The 24648-nt window shown below is 33.0% G+C and overlaps 1 protein-coding gene across 8 annotated transcripts in view; it reads left to right on the plus strand.

Annotated features, from left to right (window-relative positions):
* TTC29 (tetratricopeptide repeat domain 29) overlaps positions 1 to 24648 on the plus strand; it is a 241384-nt gene that overhangs the window by 11629 nt on the left and 205107 nt on the right. The window lies entirely within an intron of this gene.

Consider the following 24648-nt stretch of genomic DNA (forward strand, 5'->3'; position numbering starts at 1 on the left):
AATTCAGTAAATAATACCAAGGCAGCCTTGAGTCTTATTTGGCTTCCTGCTACCCCACCACAATCCATCAGTATGCCCTATCAGATACAACTCCAGAATATTTCCCAGGTTCATCTCCTGGTCTTCGTCACACAACTGCCATCACGTCTGCTGAGATAATTTGAATAGTCTTCTAACTGCTCTTCCCACATCCACTCACTCCACCGCATTCCTGATAGAGTGGTCTTTTGGAAACGTTAGATCATGACACTCCCCTGCTTCAAATCTGCCCTGAAGCTGTGCGTGGTCTGGACTTTACTGACCTTTCTAACCTCTCTCTCTTTCTATCACTCTTTACTCCCTATGGGGCCTTATTGCTGACACGTCTTATTATGCATGTGTCACCTTGAATGTGATCTCCACAGTGAGTCATTTCTTGACCTCATAATAAAATGGAAATGAGTAAGAAGGACAAGCTAACACATAGCTGTCACTGGAATGACCAAATAGTGGTGGGGGTTTATTTTACTTTGGAATGGGTAGAATCTTTCTAAGGCAAAGGGGTTCTGGGTTTTCTATCATCTACCTTCACAGAAGAAATTCCAGTATGCTTCATTACTTTCTAAGTGTCTAGATTATTGTTGTGCCTTATAGGTGCATTTAAAAAAATCAAATCTGTTGTATTCACTTTCCATATTTGATAATGATGATTTGACTTTAAACTTTAAGTCAAATTTGACTTAGCAGTGAACTTCAAATGTTTCGCTGCTACTGTCTAACTGATCTTTAACAAGTAAAGGAAGTCATGTCAGAAGAGTTTCTGTACTTTGGGTTTTTAATTCTGTATAATATTATCAGAATGCATTGTTTTCCAAAAGAACTTAAAATATCACTTATTATCATATCATAATTACTTTGAGTAGCTAAGTAATAAAAGAGTCATTTATAGATTCAAATAAACATTTCTAGAGGACAGTTTACAGTTTTAGCTATGTATATGAGGAAACAAAATTATCTGGGGACAGAGTATGTTAATCTACTCAATATTATTTTCTGCTTCAGATATTAAGTTCTTTCAGGTGGAAGAATATATTTGGTTCAAAGCCGTGTGCATCTATCATGTTATTTTCTTTCCAAATATCTTATTTTTAGCATCATCAGTGGGTGTTTATTGAGGGGCATTTTGTCAGTAAGCTTAGTGGCAGTTAGGACTCTTCATTACTATATTCAGTGAGTTTGGGTCTAAAGAAACAAATAACACTTTACTTTTATATCTTTTGAAGCCTTTTTCTCCTGCCTCATTCTGAATTGTATTATACTTACTCAAGTAAATTGGTGTTTTGCCAGTCTTTTTTTTTGCAGATTAGGTTTTCATCTTTAATTTAAAAATTTTCTTCCAAAGGTGATTTTATGAACTACAAATACACTTTTTATATGCAAATCTAGCTTCTAGATTTGCCCAGTGCCTTGGCACTCTAAACATATGGAACAAGATGAAGTCATTTATTCAAGATACAATATTCCATAATTCTTTATTAGAATTTAGATCCTTTCAAGTGTGCTCTTCCTCTGTTTCATTCATTTTTGTTTACTTTTGAAAATTTTTGTGAAATCATTCCGGTTTCTTTTAAAAAATGTTTGCTCTTTGGTGTAAAGTAAAAAGTTAAATTCTCTACAAATCTTTGCAATTAACTTCCTGAAGAAGCCAGCTGCCAAGTAAATGTTTACCTGACTAATCTCCAGATGAGACAGAGATAGGTGGGCAAGAGAAGGAAGAACCCCTGTTTCCTTCTAGGTAGTAAATTGAATTTTAAGATCTCTTTCCTGATTCAAGACAAGAAGATTTTGATGCTCCAAAATGAAGAGAAAATTTCTTCCTTTCTCATGAATATTTTTTAAAAGTACTCAACTATAGGGAATGCAGATGGGAAGAGAGAAGGAGTGGCACTTCTTTTAGAAAAAAAAATTCTGGCATTGTGTTCTGGATCAGATCTTTTGGATGTGAAACAGGGAGTGAAAAGACTGGCCATGATTTAAAAGAAAAGGAGAAAGAAAAAGAAGGAGGAGGAGAAGGACGGGAAGAAGGATAAGAAAAAGTGGAAAGAAGAAGGGGACAAAGACTGATATCAATAAAGTTTAAAATTGGGGGATTTAGAAAAATTTGTAGTTGGAAGGAGCTTTTTAAAAAACAAAACAAGACGGAATAAAACAATAATGTTCACTAGGTGTATATAAATGTCTCAGATTTTCACCAAAACCAAATATAGAGATAAAAGAAAAGATTTCAAATGTCAACAGAACATAGAAATGCCAGTTTCTTAGGCATTTAATGTCTTGGTGTCCTTTAGGAGTTTACTTTAAAATACTGTTTCCACATATGGTGTTTAAGCTTAGCAGCTGTAATAAACATTTAAAAAATGTTTCTAAAAGGAAAGCATGAGAATCACAACTTGCAGCTCTAGCTATTATAGGAGCTGATTCCTTCTGTAGTTGGAAACTTGGCTGTTATTTAACGCCTGTATTGTCCTAACGAGGTTACCTGCTTTCTCCAGTCTTTGCTTTCCACAAGTATTTGAAGAGCATAGTAACAAGAAATTCTTACAAGAATTAAATGAGATTCTCTATATGAAACACGTGTAGATGACACTCAATTCAGTCTATTATCATTGCTCATTTTTCTTTGGCTTTTAAGCATTTATTAACATTATAAATAACTTAAATATTTTGCATTAACTTTATATGTTGATTTATGTAGTAATATTAATTTATCATTTCTCTTTAAATATGTATAGTTGCATCTTTTGCTTTTTACTAAGCATCATTTTCATCATGTTCTAAAGACAGAGTTTTAAATAAGATGTATTTCAAACTGATAATACTAATCAATGAGGGGACTTTTTTTTTTTTTTTTTTTTTGAGAGACATGGTCTCACTAATGTTGCCCACACTGAACTTGAACTCCTGGCTTCAAGCAGTCCTCTCACCTCACTGTCCCGAAGTGCTGGCATTACAGCTGTAAACCACCATGGCTAGGCAGTTTTTTTTTTTTTAATTTCAAGTTGTAATAAAAGCTTTTCAGAAATGTACAGATAAACTCACAGTTTTAGAAATACACAGAATATAGGCGGAGGATGTGGTTCTTCCTACAATAGCCCATAAGCCTGTAAGTGCAAAATACACTTCTCTATTTAAAAAACATTTGGGGAATTCCTTTTTCAGTGTCATAGGACAAAGTAATAAATAAAAAAAAGATAAAAGGAGACAAGCATCCAGGTACCTGTGGATAAATCAGCCAGAACTATCAGTTAGTGGGATAAAAAATGATCCAGCCACATCACTGTCAATGTATAGGGCAAGGTGGTTTTATTTTGTTGAGTTTTGTCTTTGATATTGTGTTCTTTCTGTATTAAGAAAATAGGAAGGATTAAAAACTATTTAGACCCTTTCAAGTCTCCATGGTGGCTAAAAACAATCCTTAAAATTACTGAGGTTACTGCAACTATGTAAAAATCATCCCCCTGCCCTGGCCTATACCCATATCCTGTCCTGTTTTCTAAGTTGGAAATTGGAGATGCTGTAATAACCAGTGTCATCATCTCACTACTTAAAGCAAAACCAGGTTATGGGTTCACAAGAACTCTTTTGCTTTGCCAGGGTTTCCACAGATGTTACCAGACCAGGGACTTTTCTGGGAAGTATAATCAGGTGATGCCCACCTCCACATTAGAAGGGAACAGCATTATCATTCTCTTTTGTTATTTTTAATATTTTTTTTATTCTCTTTTAAAATAAAAGCATTTAAATGTCTAGTTACAAGAAGTAAAAAAGAGAATATAAGTTTATCGGAGGTACTTTTTCTTGATAGTTTCTATTATTTGGAAACTTTTAAAACTTCATGTTTGTATTTCAGTGACTGTCTGAGACCATTTAAAATATGATCATACTTTCTTTGATCTAGGAAGGCAACTTATCAGGATATATATGTATGTGTGTGTATATATATATTTATTTATATATACATGCACACACAAATACAAATATATGTGGTGTATGTCTTTATAAACATATATATATTGTGTGTGCGTGTTTGTGTGTATCAACATCTTCAAGCTCTGTGCTTTAACTATTAATCTCAATTTTCTACATATCACTATATAAAAATCTTGCAATATATTTTAAGTGCTTCTCTTCAAGCCAGAGTGTAAGCGTGTTAAGCCATATTAAATACAGGCATACCTATTCTGTTGCACTTGGCTGTATTGCATATCACAGATTCTGTATAGCCAGAAAATCCAGATAGAGAAGCTTCTTCTTCTTCCCTGAAATCCACACAGTGCAGGCAAAACTTGACAATTCCTTCATAAGAAGAGTATCAGGGATACATCAGCAATTCAAATATCAAATTTAGTTTAACCAACACCAGTATATGCACGTAAACCTTGACACAAAAGAGAAAACCTCCAGCAAAATAGCCTACATATTTTACTGTCAGGAAGGCAGTGGAGGCATGCTTAGGCCAAATCTGTCGACTTAGACATGTATATACAATTAAATTTTCCTGTTTAACTAGCTTGCCTATATTGCTTTCTGGCAATATTCATGGCAACATTCTGGTTTTCCTACTTTTAGGTACATTAAAATTGTGAGGAGGAAGCTGAAATACTCAAATACTAGCTGACATGGGGAAGATAAAATAATTGGCCAATATGAAAAGGACAGACTGGGAACAAGGGCAAGGCGTGACTGGGTCCTGCAACCACCCTTTTCAGTGTGTTTACGTTGTATTGAAATTAAGTCACAGAATTCATAGCAAAGCATTATTTTGTTCACCTTACTCTGTTTCATATGGCAGGAAATGAGTAATACATTTTAGAAAAGTTTTAGTTACATGTTTGGCTTTATTAGTTTTTGTTTTAGTCTAGGTTTATATATTGAAAGATTTGAGTTCTTTGGAATTTGCCAATGTTGATTGCCTCTGTCCTTAAATTAATAAAAATTGTTTATTAATTTACTTATTAATTTCTATGGTATCTTCCAAAATTCTTAGATGATCAATAATAATCTTTCCAAATCTCTTTTATGCTTTTTGGATTTTTAAAAATTCCTTCACATTGTTCCTAAGGGATCAGAGGTTATTGGGTCACAATAATTTCCAAAAAGCCTAAATTTTCTTCTAAACATGCTGGGAAACCTTTGGCTTATTTTATGCAGGGAAATGACATGATGTGACTTTATTTTGAGAGGATCACTCAAAGCTGTTGTGCTCTGTGGGTATTCACCTGGGCAGCAGCCCAAGCAAAAGATGATGGTGGCTTGACCAGGGCAGATGTACCGGAAATGATGAAAAGTGGTCTAATTTTGAATATATTTAAGTGATAGGGAGATCAGAGCTTACCAATGAAATAAACATGGCAAATAAGTAAATGAATAGATCACAAATGACTCCTTCTGAACTGTCCTGAGTAACTAGAGAGATATCTCTTTCACTGCTGTGTCTCCAGCACCTGTAACAGTATCCACATAGTAGGGACTCAATAAATACTTCTTAATTAAGGCCAACCTCATCCCAGCCAGTGCTTGGATGTTTCCAGTTTAATTCCTTCCATTCCCACTTTGAAATTTATTTTCTTGTAAAAATAATTGTAATGACTAATATTTGTAGAGCATTTCCTATGTTTCAGGTATTATTTGAAGTTCCTCATATGTTTTCATTTAATTCCCAAAAACTATTTATTACTTCAATTTACAGCTAAAAAATTGATGCACAGAGACATTAAGTAACTTTCCCAAGGACACACAGATAAGTAGAAAAGCTGACTTTGAATCTAGGCAGTCTGGGTCTATCACTCATTCTTGGACCATTACACCATTCTGCCTCTGAAATTACCCAGGTCTTCATTAATCTATGTTTTCTCTCATCTGTCATTCTTAGTGTGTTGACATTCTCTTGGCCTAGAATGATTTTTCCCCTTACTGTCTCATGACTCTTACTCATTCCTAAATGGCTAGAGCATATTAGATAAACTTGCTACTATCTTGTCATCTCCAGTACACTTAGAGCACTGTATTGCCATTGCTACTATGATTGTTCCCTCTGCTAGACTACAAGCTTCAAGAGAGCTGGGGCCATTGCTGCTTTGCTCGTATGTGCATCCTTGGTACTCTACTCATACAGTGCTTACCTCACAGGAATGAGAGCCCATGGTCTTTTACCCCTTCATAGCCTTGCACGTGTGCTCTGCCTGGAAAGCTCTCCACTTTCTCTCATGCCTTGTGTACTGGGCAAACTTTTATTTTTCCTCCAGCCTCAACTTTGTTTCCTGCTTTGTGAGGCCTCCTTTGATCCACTTGGTAGAGTGCAGAGCTCCTGTTTGAACTCTCTTGATGGCCATTGACAGTCATGTACAGGTGTTTTATTTCCCCTTTACTGATATTTAACATACTACAGTATGTTCTATACTATGTATGTATGTATGTACTGTAGTATGGATAGTATATAGATTGTGACTCATGAGTGGGTAGTGATTGTGATCCATCAGTTTGGGGATCATGGCCAAAATTTTAAAAATAGAAAAAGAGTGTAGACAAATAGGATAGGAAAGAATGCATTGCATAGAGGAAAGCTAAATATTGGGAGGCTGCCATGTGTAGTGGAATAGAGCATGGGTTTTTAAACCAAACTCTCTAGACTCCAATCCCAGCTTTACTCTCATTAACAAAGTAACTGGTTGACTTTGGTGAAGTTACTTAACCTTTCTGTACCTCAGTTACGTAATCTGAAAAAAAAATAATAGGATCTGTTTCCTAAAATGGTTATGATAATTAATTGAGTTAATAATCATAAACTTATTGGAACATCTTGCATATTTATGCTTTTAAACATTGGTTTAACATATTACACACTCATATTTCTACATTTGCTCAATTGCAATGCAAGTGTCTTTTTTTGTTTTTAAGATTGAGCCTTACTCTGTCACCCAGGCTGGAGTGCAGTGGCACAATCTCAGCTCACCGCAATTTCCACCTCTCGAGTTCAAGCGATTCTCCTACCTCAGCCTCCTGAGTAGCTGAAATTGCAGGCATGTGCCACCACGCCCAGCTAATTTTTATATTTTTTCTTAATGTGAGTTGCATGAGGAATGAACTCTGATTTAGACTGGAGTCTTTGAAAGCAGGGATTGTGTTTTCTTCACTTTTTAGGCCTCTGACTTACATAAAATAACACTTTTTTTTTCTTGTTGACTTTCTTTCCAGAATGGATTAAAGAAAAAGTTAAACTTTGTATTACACAACTGTCAGATTATAACTAGAAAACAGAAAGCAAATAAAGAAAGTATGTATGTATATATGCTCCCCACTGGAATTACTCTAGTTACCACGAGGGAACGTTAAGTTTCTCTCTCGACTTCTAGGCACACTGGGCAAAAAGGAAGATGGGAAGAACTACAGAATCCTCACTACCTGATGAAAAGGCACACATCAATTTTTTAAGAGAGACAAGCTTTTCCTGGTACTAAATTCCAAAAGAAAGTTACGATATTATCTTATATAAGAAAAATTTGCACAACTCATATAACAAAATAGTTGTTTAGACAGCTTGTCATAAATATTACATCTCCTCGTTATGTTTTCTTTCAAACAAGATAGAAACAGGTAAAATAAATGATCACTGTGTACTGTTCTCTGTGTTAAACGGTCCCTACAACAACCCTATGAACCATAACCCTTGTTACTCCCAGAGACCAAGGAATAAAGAGGTATGTAATTTGACCAAGGCAATCTATTGTTATAAAGAAGCAGAAGCAACACAGTAGAAAAAAAAAGATAGTTCAAAGAGAGGAAGGAATGAATAAGCTGGAAAGAAAATGGATGACATACATTTGAAATCAATTTTCAGGCTTTTCCAGTATTTCCAGGACTACCCTGGATCCAGAACCTCCCTTGGGGTTCAGTTCTATCAGAACTCAGTTGTTCTACAATCATGATTCAGATTTCCATGAAATCATTTTACTTAAGCTTGTCTGAAACAATTTTTTATCCTACGACCAAAATAGCCAAAGAAATGCATTGGGGAATAAGGGAATTGTTTTATTGAAAGTTGGTTTGGCTTAAGGTTTTTACACATCAATGTCAAGGTCAAGATAAATGACTAAGCTCATTTCTTTTCTATATTTGAAAAGGCCACACAGAAGTACAAAGGATAATAAATTCTTACCATGATGAGAAAGGAGAGAAAACAAATTAGAGGTCTCAAAATTTCAGAAATATGTTTTCAGAAAGCAGTTGAAATATCACTATGGAAAAAATGACATTATAATGATAAAAGGTGTTGGCACATCAAGAGGACATAATTCAAAATGTTTGTGCTTCTGATAACAGAACTTCAAAAAATGTTAAGCCAAAACTGATAGAAAGAAGAGGAGGATTAGAAAAGCCCGTAATTTTAGTTGGAAATTTCAACATCACTGTCTGTCTCAATAACTGGTAGAAAAACCAGTAGGAATATAGAAGACTTGAACAACACCTTCAATCACCTTGAATAATTGACACTTACAGAATATTCTACCAAACAAGAGTAGAACACATTATATTCAACTGTACGTGGAACATTTATCAAAGTAGATTTTAGTCTGTGCCGTAAAGCAAATTTGTTTGAAGAATTTAAATCCTTCCAATTATGTTCTTTTACAAGAACACAATTATTTTCAAATAATTATTTTAAATAAGTTAATTAATCCAACTTAATCTCAAATAATTAACTTAATTAAAAATAATAGCAGAAAGAGTTTTGGAAAAATCTTCCCAAATTGGGAAGCAAGACAATATACTTCTAAATAACCCATGAATCAAAGAAGAAATCACAAGTCAAATTAGAGAATATTTTAACTGAATGAAAAAGAAAATACAGCATATCAGAATTTGTAGGATACAGCTAAAACAGTGCTTAAAGGAAATTTATAGCATTAAAATGCTTTTATTAGAAAAATATAAATGTCCAATATTAATTCTCTAAACTTTCATTATTAAAAACCAGAAAAAGAAAGCAAATTAAACTCAAAGTTAGTAGAGAAAAAGGAATAGTAAAATGAGAGCAGGAAACAAACAAAAAACCCAATGAAATTAAAAGCTGGTTCTTTGAAATAAAATTGATCAACCGTTAGTCAAACTGATCAGAGAAAAATAGAAGACACAGTTTACCACTTTGGGAAATGAGAAGGGATATATATCACTACAGATTACACAAATATTAAAATGCTATTAGGAGATAAACTTTATGCTGATAAATTCAACGACTTAGATAAAATGGCTAAATTTCTCAAAAGACACTACCAAAGTTTATTTACGTAGAATAGATACAGAATAGATTTATATCTATTAAAGACATTGAATTTATAGTTAAAGAAAACATTCTACAAAGAAAATTCCAGGCCCATGTGGCTCCACTAAAGAATTCTGCCTAATGTTAGGGGAAGAAATAATAATAAACTCAACACGAACTCTTCAAGAAAATAGAAGAGGAAGAAACACTTCTCATCTAATTTTGTAGCAAATAATATGATTAAGCAGCTGAAAGACCTTCATGATAATGTTAAAATGTTAATTAATATAAACCTATTACATATACTAATTAGGGTTAAGGAAATGATCAGGAAACTGTAATTTAAGTATATCAAGTATACTATTAAATGCAGAAAAGTACACATGCTACATGCTAAATAGATGTTATATGTTGAATATAAAATATTAATCTAAAAAATAAAACCAGTGATATTTGCAAATAAGTTGTCCTAAAAACTCCCTTGAATTGAAATGCTTCAAAAATGCCAAATTTCCATGTGTGTATGCATATGCATATACACATACATGTCCATATATATTCTGTTATATTGATTTATTTGCCTCTTCTTATATTAATGCCACTAATATTTTTATTAATATAGTTGAAATGCATTCTTATATCTGGCAGACAGTCCCTTTTGTCCCAAATGATAAAGTTTTTCTTGTATGTTCACTATTTTATATGAATTTTAGAATTATCTTGTCAAGAGTTGGGAAAATATCATTAAGCTTTTATTGGGATTGTGCTAAATTTATATGTTATTTTAGGGAATTGATATTGTTACAATACTGAATCCCACATTAACTAGAACCTTTCATTTCAATGGTGTTAAATAATAGCAATGACGGCAGCATCTCTTCACATTATTTAGTTAAGATGATTCTAACGTATCACAAACAGCCTTTTTCCGTAGGTTTTTAATAGATACACATTGCCAAGATAAAGAGTGTTTTTTTAAAGTTTCTATTTGTCTTAATCATAAATGAATTTTGAACCTTATAAAATAATTTTCTAGCATCTACTAACATTATTATAAAGTTACTAGATTTCCTATTTTGAACTATTCTTTCAATTCTGAGGTAAACCCTACTTTCTCATGATGGTTCTAATTTGTTATTAACTTCTGTGTGTATGTGTGTGTGAATTTTGCATCTAAATCATAATGATATTGAGCTGTAATGTTTATTTTCTCATGCTACATTTTAAGGTTTTGTAAAATTGACTAAGGAATTTTTATCTTATTCTATTAAAAGTGAGGGCAAAATAAATTTTTTTTCAGATAAAGCAAAGACCTAGACATATCTCTTTCTCTGCAGTCTTTCTGGGCACTCCCTTGAAAAAGGAATTACAACAGTTACTTGTATTTTGTAAATTGACTAAAGAATTTTTTTTTAACTAAAGAATTTTTTTATCTTTTTCAATGCTCTGGGACATTTTAGATGAAACGGGAATTTCTTATTGAAAATTTAGTAGAACTCCCATGTAAAATTGAATAGTTTTTCAACTTCCGTGGGAACAGGGGTCAGGAGAAAAGGGGTAGGTAGGTCTTGTAATTTGTCTTCTAAATCTTCTCCAGCTAATTGTTATTTTTTAAAAGATAAGTGCCTATTTATGTAGAATTTTATATTTACTGCAATAAAGTTTAGCATGGTATTTTCTAATAATGTTAAAGTCTCTTCTATATTTTTTGAAATATTCTCTGTATCTTGAAGGTAGTGTAAAGATAATGACAGCTAATAACACGGGCTCTAGGGTTGGACTGTCTCTGTTGAGGAACCAGCTCCATCACTCACAAGTGTATGATCTTCACTTTATTAATTAAACTTTTTGTGCCATGGTTTATTCATCTGTAAAATAGAAATTTAAATGATAGCACCTATCCCGTAAAAAATGTGGTCAGATTTAAATAGATTAATTACATGTAAAGTATTGAACAGCACCTGGCACATCATTAAGCATATAGCAAAAGTTAACTGTTACTATAAATACAATTAGAAGCCTTTTCCATCCATGCTACTATTTTTAGTGACTATCTTTTTTTGCTTTTGTTGGTTATACTTGGACAGATATCTTTGTCTTTTCACATAATCAGTTCTTTTGTGTTATGGGTCAACTTTTTTTGGTCTCTATTTTATTATTTATTAATTTACTGTTAATATTTTCTTTTCATATTTTATTTAGTATTATTTCATAGAATGTCATAGTATTTGCTTTGTTAGATTTTTTTCTACTATCCTGAGTTGAAAGCTAGCTTCTTCATTAGTATTAGTTGCTCCTGATTTTTAGAAAATCTTACATCTATAGCTTCTTTTGATAACAATATATTTAATATCAATATCAAATATATTGATAACTTCTTTTTTCTTTTAATTCTAAATACATGAAAATTTCCATAGTGGTTTCACATTTAAGCAAAGAATAAACGAAGTGTATTTCTAAATTTGCAGGTGAATAGTTTTTGGTGTTTGCTTTTGCTTTTTTTTTTGGAGGGGATCCAGGATTGGGAAGTAAATCTTTACTCATGCTTAGTAAGTGTGTCATGGATGTATATCCATGAATGTGTAGTAAGTGTATCAATTTACAGAATTCCTGGTATGACCAGTACATGATCAGGTTTTCTAAATATTTCTTCTTTTTTTGAAAAATAAGTGTATATTCTCTATTTATTTGGTAGATAGTTCTATATATAAAAATCTCTCAGCATCTAAATATTAGCGTGAGGCTGTTATTTCAATCAAGCTAGGCAATTATTGTTCAAATACTTTCCCCTCTATCTGTAAGTTTCTGAAAAAAAATTAAAATTGATGTCTCATTATTCTGTTAATTTTATGTATTTTAAGCTATATTATTATGGGCATTGTTTCTTACCTGCTATAGTTTTAAGTATATTAATCTGTTTATAAATCTGACATTATTATGCTCCTTTAATTTTTTTCTGCCTGAATTCTATTTTGTTTAATACTAATAATATTATACAAGCTTCCTTTTTGTTGGAATTTATATTATTTTGTGAGAATAAAAAACAAAAAAATTCTTGTTCGTTGCCTATTAATCTATTTTATACTTTTTTTAAAAAAAGTTTAAATCCAAGGCTCTTTTATTTCATCATCTTGCAAATACTTTCTTTTGTTCTTACAATGTTCTTGTTGATGCACTTTTTAATTTACTAACTCTATATTCTTATTTATAACTAATAATTTTCGAAATATTTAGATAGCTGCAATAAAACTGATATTCAGGAAAACAAGATCTGTACATATAGATGTTTTCTGACCAAAGCATGAAAACGATCCATTGAGTTTTGTTTTCATTAGTTGAGTTTTTGTTACGTTCTGGAAGTTTGTTGTACACAGTCTGTGCAAACGTCTGGCTTCACCGTTCATGTGTGCAGTGCATACTTTCTTTGCAATAGTAGTTAAAGAGCAGATAATATGAAAGATTTATTTACATGACTTACAGTTTGGTAGTCTTCTTTTACTCATTCAAGTTTGATAGGGAAATATATTCTAATTTTATGTTTTGATATGGGGAAAATTGAAATCTGTTGAGTCAAATGAGTAACTATTTCTATAATAGAAACTTAAAAACCCAAAGAAGAAATGAGACCAACCACTGCTCTTAAATGGTCAGAACTTGACATTTCTCTTAAGGTAAATTACTTCAGATTTCTCACCCCACAAATATAGAATATTTATTTATAAAGATATAGAGCTGGAATCAGCCTATGAATCATTTGGTTTCTTTTTAAAATTTTTATCAAAAAAGGGGGTCAAGAGAGTATAGTTAACAGAGTACCAATGATTGATTTGTAAAAGAGAAGTTTTATGACTGTATATATATTTTTTATCACAAAATATCATTACTTCCCTAGAAGACATGTCATAGGAAGAGAAATATACATGCAGTTTTTGTTATTTACCCTCACACTGTCTTCCATTACATTGCTGAAAAGAGCATGAATAATGTTTTGTTTTCATTTTGAATTTACGTGATTTTTCCCTTTGTATTTTAAACACGTTATTTTTCTCTTAAAAACTTGTCATGTTTACAGCTCAATGTATACTATTTTTCTTGCCATTATTTTTAATACTTTTAAGTATTATAAGGAAATATACGTTTAGAGGGAGTAACATTAGAATATCTATGACAAAGCTATAGGTGTAAAGAATTGATTGTTTTACCTTTCTCAGAGAAAGCTCCTCATGTAGTTGTTTAATATGAAAGGTTTTTTCTTGAAAAGGTTAAAAAAGTTCTAATAAACTTTTGTACATTATGTAGAACTTCATTTTCTAAACTCTGCAAAAGAAAGTTTCATATTTAATGGGGAATCATGAATTATTCCATTTATTATCTACTTCCTCCTTTCAAAGACATGATCTGGATAAAAGGCGGGGTGAATAATTTCAAAAAAATACAATACATTTTTAATGGGAAGGTGCAAACTACAGATTCTCATGACTATTAGCAAGTGTAGAGGAAACAGAATTTTACTTGCAAAACTCGTCAAACTCTTGCAAAGATAAAATGTATGACATACTTTAGTAAAAGAAGAATATAGTGAACTAAAGTTTTCTTCATAATGCAACTTGTTTTTACTAAGTTTGGTCTTTATATGCTCCAGGTTTTCATTTTTATTAAAAGTTTGATATTTCCCTGAATGTATATGGAAAATTGATAGTTCTTTTATTTATAATGCTGTATAGAGAACTAAAAGAAAATTTTAAATGATCTTATTTGAGAAAAAGTTTTCCAAACAATAAAATTTCAAACTATGTGAAGGGTATCATAGAATTACATTTCAGAAAATAGAGTGTCAGTGTGAAGACGGGTAGTTTTAAAAAGAAGAAAACAGAGTGAATATCATATTCTATGGAGATTTTTGTTAATAAAATTATGAATACTAATTTATACAAACATCATTTTATGAGCAAGCATGATCGTATCTACATGTGTATTTAGTCTACTGTTTGTAGTCCTGTGATATGAAGCTCATGTTTTGTTTCCGTCCTCTTTTCCTCATGTTTTTTCTTGTTATATTAGGACACAGAATATACCAGAATTGTCTTACTTATTTGAATTGATTTTGTACTGTTGTAACCCAATTTAGAAACTAAGATTATTTCCAGGGTTTATTTTTCAGCTTAGGTTTTACTGTTTTTTCTATAGTAGAGACATACAGTGTAATCTAAAAGAAAAGAACAAGAATACATGTGGTTGCTGCAGTTAGCCAAAGGTGTTTGAAGTCAAGTGTTGTAATTCTGGCTGAAAATACTTTCCCCCAAAAATTCTCCTTTAACAATGACATTCATTTTATATCTTTCCATGTGTAATCTTTGACTTTAAATTTTTCTACACAAATTATTTTGTATAAAGTTTGAATTTCTTGAAGGAATTTGCAAGTAATAAGATGGTTGATCAAAATTGCATATGTAATTAACCTCATATAAGGAGCTTTCCTTCCAACCCTGTTTTACCAAACTTCTAAAGAAGTTTTCGTTAAAGGTAATCACTTTTTGTGAGATCAACAAATGTTTCTAAAACAAACAGTATTTTTTTAAGTTTTAAAAATGTGTATGTTTGAGGGTTTTTGATAAAGAAAATAAATGATGCCAAGTGCTGTGTAACAGCTACATGGGTAACTATTTTGGTAATACTTTATATTGACTGATAAATAGTTTATCCATTCCTGGTTGGTAACAATTGCTGCACTTCAAATATTTGATTAAATGGGAATCGCTTGAATAAATCACTTTGAGCAGGGTGTGCACAAAAAAAGTCTATATTTTATTAAGGAAATTATCTAAAGTTATTGTTAAGAGTGTAGTCCTGTACTATTTGCTAAATAAGCATGCTTTCCTCTGATATTTGTTAATAATTACCAATGAAAATACTGTTTCATTTATAAGCATTTGCTGATCTCACAGAGAGATTGCCTTTAATGAAAAACATTAGTTCTATCAAAATAGAATCTGTGAAATAATTTTTGTCCCGTTCTACACAAATATTCCATAACTTGTAACATAAAATCACCTATGTTGAAATGAATTCTTATTGTGCTATTGAGAGAATCCTTACTGATCAAATATTTAGGTATTTTTATTATCTGTTGAAAGAGTTATATTAGTAATAGTACTATTTACAAAGTACTTTATTCCTTAATTATTACTTTTGTAAAAAGTTTTTTTAAAAAAATTAGTTTAAAAAAATTAAGGTAATTTAGGTTAGTTTTTTCAAAATGGCATTTTAAAATTTGTATATATACTTTTAAAATGTTGAAAGTCTGCCTATGCTTTTCTTTATTATTAATAGATAAAAATTCCAAAAATACAAAGCAAGACTTGCATATGCAACAGTTTAAAGTTCAAATTAGTAAACTTGTAACTGTTTAGATAATCACATAAATTCTATTCCATAAAATGTTCTTTGAGGCAGATTTTATTTATATATTTAAAATTGTTAAATTAGTCCATCTACCTTAATTGAATCTAAATCAAAACTGAAACAGAATGCTATATTAATATTTTGATTCTTATTTTTTGGTAATATTTATATATTGATTCATTTTTTTCATATAGTAAAAGATGAAATCATATTTATTTGAATAGCAATTCTAACAAATTTCAAGAAAAAGTCTAAATTAATATATTGCATTAGACTATTTCTTTGGAATGAAGCTAAAATGTTAGTTATCTGAATCTTTACAAGGCAAATTTTCTATAATATATATAAACTATATATAAATTATGCATATAATTTATATAACTATATTTTATATACATTATATATAAGTTTATATAATTATATCATTTTTACAGCAATATGTAAAATATTCAATGGTATAATATTAAACATATCACAATATTTATACCTTCAAATTATATATATGTTTTTTTGAGATGGAGTTTTGCTCTCATTGCCCAGGCTGGAGTGCAACAATGCGATCTCCGCTCACCTCAACCTCTGCCTCCTGGGTTCAAGCAATTTTCCTGCCTCAGCCTCCTGAGTAGCTGGGCTTACAGGCATGGGCCACCACGCCCGGGTAATTTTGTATTTTAGTAGAGACAGGGTTTTTCCATGTGGGTCAGGCTGATCTCAAACTCCTGATCTCAGGTGATCTGCTCGCTTTGGCCTCCCAGAGTGCTGGTATTACAAGCATGAGCCACCGAGTCCAGCCCAAATTATATTTTTAATCTTCCCTTAAAGTGAATATGATTTATAACTTATTTCAAAAAAACAAGATCCTTATAATGGCTGTAATATTAAAATTATCATTATATGATTAGTCATAACTGATATAAAAACATTTTAATTAAAATATGTTAAACTATACATACAGTGAAATGATTGTGTTGTGTTCATTATATGTTCTATATTCTTTAAGGAGGTTTGGAAATGTTTAGAAGACATTAATAACAATGTTCATTTTAATGATGAATTCTAGTTGCAATGTCTAATTATAATAGATTCTTTTGATCTCAGTATAATAAATTCTACTTTTTGGAGATATTAACATATAATAATTAAATCATATAGAAAATAAGCAGTAATCATATTATTTATGATTGATGGATATATGAGATACAAAACGATTTGTTTTAGAGAATTCATTATAATTTAAAAGTGCTTTATATATGTTTTTTATTTGGATTAATAACAATTTCTCATTAAATATGTGAATGTTTAAGCATAAAATATTTTTCTAATTTTTCCGAAAATGAGAAATGAATGCTTTGAAAACTGTTAATCTGTGATATGCTACCTGCCCTATTTACATTTTTAATACTTGCATATTTGTAACTGATCTCATAGACAGCTACATGTTTTGCTGTTACCAGATGGATGAGATAGAATACCATGCATAACTTTACATTTATCTTCTTTGAGTGTTGACTTATTTGCATATCAATTAAAATAATATCTGTATTAAGATGGATAATGAAAGTTATCAAATTTACATGATGTAACTGCAGTTTGCTAAATTTCCAGTAGATGCCCCCAGAGACCAGTCAACTCATTGGAAATCCTGCAAATTGAAAAAGACCTTTTTATATTGAAACTTCTTTCTTGCTGTATTTTGAAGTACATGAAAAATAAATTAAGAATTCTAAAAAGCTTAACTCCCTAGTGTTTCTTACAAAACATATATATATGAGTGTTAGTAGTTCAATTCTTAATCGTTACAAATCAATATTATGACTAATAATTGTGAACAACCTAAGTGTGTAAAATTAAGAAAAATGCTTTCAGTTTTCATTGTAATTCTATACGGCTTTCAAGTAAAAAGTCATTTTAAACACTGTTAATTTTTTTTCTTTTTAATTTCTCTCTCTTTTTTATATGGCATTTATATGGCTAGGAAAATGGTATATTATTATTTTAGCTTTGGGGAAAAATAGCATTTTTACCAAAAACCAGAAAACATAAATAATTCATACAATTTTTATCAGTTAGTATGTATATGTTGGGAAATGACTTTTTTTAAAATTCTAATTGCAGTATACATAACATCTACCTACACTGAAAAGGATAGGTAAGAATAGTGATTCACTTTATTCCAAGGAAATTATATTAACTGAAGCTATTAAAGTATTAATTTAAGTCAATGTAATTATCCTGTAGGTGATTCCAATAACATTTATCCTTACCATATGAACGTAAAACTGTTATAACTGACACATAGATAACCCACTAGTGACTTATAAATATTAACTTAATGAAATAAAAGTATTATCCTGACTTTTGATTAGATATTACATATCTCTTGATTTTTATCTTTGTCAGATTAAATGAAAATTTTATGATCCTGTTTTAAAGTACTGTTTTTTATTGGACTTCTTTTGAAATATTTCACTGAATGTAAAGCTTCATATTGATTCAATAATTCAGTTTATCCTATGAAAAAATATGTTAAATATATCAGTCATAATTGAATAGATGATAATGCTTTGATTTTAGAAATTCACCTAATAACTAATATAAAGACCTACTTAGGGGGTTTTATATTGGTTATTCGATGTATTAGTTTAGGTACAGAGAGAGTAAAATAATTGTAATTTCTATTTCTTCCATCTATTCATCTTTTTCATATTTCTAGAAGTATATGCTTATCCTTTTAAATGTTTGTCTTTGTCAGTGTTTTTCCTGTTAGAGTTTACCCCCTTGAGTGGAAATCTTATCTATTTAATTTGCTCTTCTGGGATGCTGCTGGCTGTCTGCTTCCTCCGTGTAAAAAACAAAGATTCTCTGGGGCAGTCACAAAATGACACCGATCTCTCTCTCCAACAACGTAGCCATGGATTTCCATGGATAAGAAGAATGACTTTCCAATGGAAAGTTTGCAGCATAATTGTCAAATAACATCAAACTCCTAATCAATGCAAATAAACCTAACATTGTGTGGAGGAGGAGGAGAAGAAGAAAAAGCAACAACATATGATATAATAGGAGGCAATGTAGGGAAATGGAAAGAATTCAGAATTTGCAACCAGAGGGAGCTGGGTGTGAATTCCAACTCTGCCCTTTACTATTAATAACTTGTATGGCTTTGGGCGATTCACAACCTCACTGAAGACAGGTTTTTTAATTTGTAAAAATTGAAGTAGTACTTTATACAGTTATTGTGCCAGTTAGGAATGATGTCTACACAGTACCTGACACATTGCGGATGCTCTATAAATAGTAGCTATTCAAAATAGTTTAAGGCAGAGTTTTAAAACACTATAATATCTCCATGGCTGTTTGGCAGTAAATTCTCCATTTCCCAGCATCTCCACACGTTCACCTGCTGTCGAGTTATGCCATATTGTTCAGCTCTGCTTTCTGTCAGTTTCTAGATTTTTAAAACATTTTTCTGCATTTTTAAGGGAGATTTTGATGTGAATTCAAAACAATTAACAGAATCTCTATTAAATGAATAATACCCTAAATGGTAATAAAACACATACCATAACTATTTAATTCCATTCTCAAGTGCATTCTACTCAAGCTGCATCCCTTATCCCGTTGCAGCCCCAGGTATCTGCAGAGGCAAAGATCTTCCTTAGGATACAGATTTATAGATGCCCAGCATGTCCATGAATGTGACAACTTTTGCTTCTGTGAATGGCACGTTGTTTTTCTGTCAGATGAATGCTCCTCATGTTTCATAATATTAAATCTCTTCATAAATTTTACCAGAGTTTTCTATTTTCATCCAGTATTGTGGCGTCAGTTCAAGAAGATTTTTCTTTTTCTGATACATAAAAACAGCATCTTTTAATTTAGACTGCTACCCATGTTTTAATGTGTAAATGAAATCAAAGACTAAAAAGTTTATTGCCAAATGACATAACGATTAAAATAATAAGTCTGAATTTTGTTTATATTTCTATTTGTGTTTAGAAAAATTCTTTCATACAGCAACTGAACTTTGGTTATAGTTCTCTGCTATGAAATTTAAAACCTGAGAAATTCAAATATAATGATAGAGATTGACATTCCTTTTTTTTAGACAGCCAGTTTTAATCAATGAAGATTTTCTGGTTAAAAGAAATAATTCAGATTAACTATGAAGGTTTAGATAGGAACCTATTCATTAAACCAGTATAATTGTTCTTTCTTACATGCACATGTGTGTGTAAAATAGAGACGATACCAGTATAATTCTATATGCGTATTTAAATACATTTCTATTGGTAACATCTCCTGTAAAGAATGATCTTTTTAAAAAATGTACTAGAAATTTAAAAAATTGATATTAGTTATATATCATAGATGTTTGAGGCTGAAAGAGGTAGTGGAAATAATGATCGTCCGACCCCTTCTGAATCACTTAGTGTTCTTTGGTCACAGACAGCAGAAACCGCATCTGACTAAATCAACTGGAAATGATTTTATTGAAAGGATAGAGCGGAATTTAGAGGAGAACCCAGGTCAGAAGAAAAGCACCAGACCGGCCCCCTCGAATGGATATAGGTAGCAGGAACTACTAGAGAATCTTGTCAAGATTCTGCCGGATTAATTGAGCACCAGCAACCTCCTACACTTTTGTGTTGCTTGTCTCAGGTTTCAAAATTTTGGGAGACCAGCTTGCCTAATTTGGGTCAATAACTCACTCCTTGGCTAGGGAGTCCTTGAATTTCCGTGCCACCAAGACTACACACAATATGGGACTGGTTATTTCCGAAATACTTTTGGAGTGCGCCCCCCTGTGGACATGGAGCTAGATGCTGGCTGGGCCAAATCCCGCAAAAGCACCTTCATCTTCCAGGTGAGGGAAAGAAGGCCCAGAGAGTGATTTTTCTGAATTTTCCGACCCTGTTGGGATTAGAACTGAGATGGCTGTCTAACTGCCCTATCTAGCATTTATTTGTATCATTTTACAGTCAATATTTTAATTTTTATCTATTTATAATTTTCTTCATTTTTTCCCCCAAATACTTTCTTCACTCCTAGGAAGATCTGGTGGGAGCTTGGTGGCATTGCTTGTGTCAGGCAAGATTCCAACCTCTTGTCCTCTCAGGTCTCCTATGCCACCCCCAAAACTGCCTTCTGGGGTAACACTTGGAGGTCCCTTCAGGCTTCTGAAACTCCAGTTATCCAAACCTTAACTCATTATCTTTCTTCAAACCTGTCCATCCTTTTGTGTTCCCAACACAAATTCATAAGCTTTCTTAAAAAGGTTATGAGGTTTTTTGTGATTTTTTAAAGCTCATCATCTATCATTAGTATTAGTGTATTTTGCTAAAGAGGGGACTCTTTAGCAAATTACCAATTACCTGTTACCCAGTCCCAAAACCTGGTTGTCATCCTTGCTCCTCCCTTTCCTTCACCCCCGATATCCTTTGAATTACCAAGTAATCCATATTTTTGTCTCCTAAATATGTTTTGAATTCACCTACTTCCCTCCATCCCTCCACCTTTATCGTGGTTCCACCCCCAACACCTCTCCTTTCTGCAACCACCAGTCTCCCATCCGTTCTTCCTGCTCCCAGTTTTACCCTCCTCCCATCCCTTCTCTTGGATCAGGTGTGAATTTCTGAGTCACAGACTTGAGAATGCTAAATTGAAAGTCTTTATTTTTTTATAACTTAATTTTAATTCCTGGCCCTGAGCCTTGATCTTCCCTAGTGTAAAAATCCAATCTTGTCACTCTTAGGTAAAGTCAGTCCAATTTGGCAGTTTCTCAGGTTGTTCAAGATTCTGAAACTTCTTCCCCTCACCGTATTTTCCTATATAGAAACAGCATCGCACTACTGAGGGCTTCAGGCGAGTAGAGTTACTAGATTTAGCAAACAGAAATACAGAGTGTGCAGTTCAGTCTGAGTTTCAAAAACAAGAAACACTTTTTTTTACTATAAATGTGCTCTATGCAATATTTGGGGCATATTTCTAATTAAAAGATCATTCATTTTTTATCTGATGTTCAAATTGAATCAAACCTGGGATTCCTACATTTTATCTGGTAACCCCCGCTGGGGTAACAACATTTATTTTCAGATCCTGACCTGGAACAAGCTTGTCCAACCCAGGGCCCATGGGCCGCATGCAGCCCAGGATGGCTTTGAATGTGGCCCACCACAAATTCATAAACTTTCTTAAGAAGGTTATGAGATTTTTTTCTGATTTTTTTTTTTAGCTCATCAGCTATCATTAGTGTGAGTGTATTTATGTGTGGCCCAAGGCAATTCTCCTTCCAATGTGGCCCAGAGAAGCCAAAAGATTGGACACCCCTGACTTGTATGACTTGGTGATTGTCACTGCATTTGTCCAGCCAGTATCCCTTCCTTCCTCTGTCTTTGCGAACATAAATCTAGTTTTGTCTGGGGCAGCAACATGCCCCAGAGCAGGCAGGGTATGTGTTTTTCCAGACTCCTTGCAGCAAGGTAAGGAGTGGGGCAGTGACACAGTTCTGGCCGATAGAAAAGTACAAGTCTGCTGGTGGTTTCAGGAAGGTTTTGTTGTTCCCTAAAATAAAGACGCAGCCATTGCCACCCCACTTTCCCTTTCCTTCCTGTCTTAAAAGTGAACATAATGTCTGAAGCTGTAGCAGCTCTGTGGCAATCAGTAAGGGACCAGCAGGAGGGGAAGGTCAAGATCATCCCAGGGACATGGACTTGAACTTGCCAGGCCACTGAACTAAGGTCCTCAGCTGCCTACCTTTAGGCAAGAAAATTAGAAACCTCCATTTTTCACAGCACTGTGAGAAAAGTTTCTTTTACTGATAACTGAATGCATTCGTAGCCTATGAGGTCCTCTACATGTGTCCATTTCTGATGCACCTGATCCATCTGCGTTCTATCAGCTCTGGAAATATGCTGACCTTAACCCTTCAGGAGCTCCCCCATACTGCTCATTTCAGTTGTAGCTGTGTCTTCCTTCAGTCCCAGGTGGGCAGCCCATGAACAGTCATTCACATGTATCTCCTTACTATGGCCAGATGACGTTGTGACAGACGTAGCAGCCCTCTCTTCCCAATAACTTTTGGGCCACACGTGGAGCACACTGGAATATTAAGTCCCTTCTCTACCATTCAGGAGCTAGGGGCAATTATAGGGCTGGTTCCAGTCCTGGTCCTCCTCTGCCTAGAAATCCTATAGGGACTTTTGCTGCCTTTGCATGCCCTTGTATATGGGGAGGTGGGAAGAGGGATGTTGGTAATCCTTCCTGCCTTCAAGAACCCTAGATGGGAAGCAGGATGTGTGTTTTTGATTCTTGGCTCCTGCTTCATTTCATAGAGTGTTGACTTTTCTACTCTCAGAGCCCCTCCATTTGACTGGAGTGAGGAAGAGAAAGAGGACATGGCCCCTGAGCGTCTTACTGCTTTTCTCCATACTCCCCTCCTCTATCTCAATTGGAGGACAGGAATAAGTAACAACCACTATTCCTTTTTCTCTTCCCCATTTCAAATATATCTTGTTCTCATACTAAATGTTGGCTTTTCATCTTTTGACCTAGGGTCCATGTGGTTTCTTTATTCTCTTTAGAGGCTAGTTCTCTCACAGTCTGGCTGCCGGCTAGGGGAAGGTTGCAGTTCAGCTGGGACACGTCTCCCAGATGACTTTTAAAAATGCAGTCTTGTCATGTCAGTTACCTGACTCTGGTCTCCAGTTGCTCTACCTCCCTCCTAGCTTGGAGTCCAGACTTCTCGCTGTTGTCTTACCATGAGATCTCTTCATGATCTGGACCCTGCCTTTTGTTCTAAACTTCCTGTCTCACCACTCTCGGGCTTGCCACTCCTTATTTATTTGTTGTGTACCTAAGCTGATCCACTGGATAAGAAATTCTTGGCAGATGCAAGCCTAGGCATTTTGTTTTGTTTTGTTATTTGTTTGTTGAACTCTGTAGGTGAATCTAATGCATAATGAGGACTTGAGAAGCAGCAGTGAGATTTCACATTTCCCAGAGCATTCTCACATACCGAATTTCATTTGGTTCCTAGAAGAATCCCCTGATGTAGGTAGCATATACTAATATATACAGCTTAGAGATGAGAAGACTGGAGACCCAGGGAGGTGAGGCCAAACTGAACTCAATCTTGGTGTTCTGGGCTGTTTGCACTCCACATGGAATTTTTGTTGCCAGTAGTATAACATGTCATTTGTCCTATTTATTTAAAAGAATATAACATAATTAGTATAAAGCTATATCTTTTGGCATCTAATTGTTCTTTTAATGGCATAATGGCCACTACACAGCTATTATATCACAGTTCTGTTTATTTCCTATACAAAAATTTTCATCATTTGAAATTATTTGTCATTTGTTTACTTACTTGTTAGTCACATTCTCCCACTAGAATGTAAGCATCACAAGGGCATGGAAACTTTTTGGAAAAGAACAGTGCCTGGCACTTAGTAGGAAACTCAGTACCTATTTGTCCTGTGACTAAGTGGAATATTTATCTGTCAGTCTATCTTCTTGCATTTAATTACTGAAGTTAGCATTGAATTATTAATCGTTAACTTAATTCTGACTGAAATAATTTAAAAATATATATTTCATAATGGATTTCAATAAATATTTTCTGCATGAATGAAAGAATGATGAACTTCTGTAACATAGTGAAACTACTAATATAGAGGGAATATTATTTTGATATTAAATGGCAAGTTTTATTTTTGCTTGGCTTGTTGGAGTTTTTTTTTTTTAGAGGATTTTTTTTGGGGGTTAGGAGGCTGATGTATCAAGTTTTTGAATATTCATCAGTCAACTGTCTTATTTGTCCTTATCAAATGGAGCTCAGCTCCGGAACCGATATGTTTATAATGTAATTTTATTAAAATTACCATATTTAGATAGCTCCTGGCATCTTTCATTAAACAGAAGTTGTTCAGTTATAAGTGTTTGAG

Source organism: Callithrix jacchus, chromosome 3, assembly GCF_049354715.1.
Source record: "Callithrix jacchus isolate 240 chromosome 3, calJac240_pri, whole genome shotgun sequence".
NCBI lineage: Eukaryota > Metazoa > Chordata > Mammalia > Primates > Cebidae > Callithrix > Callithrix jacchus.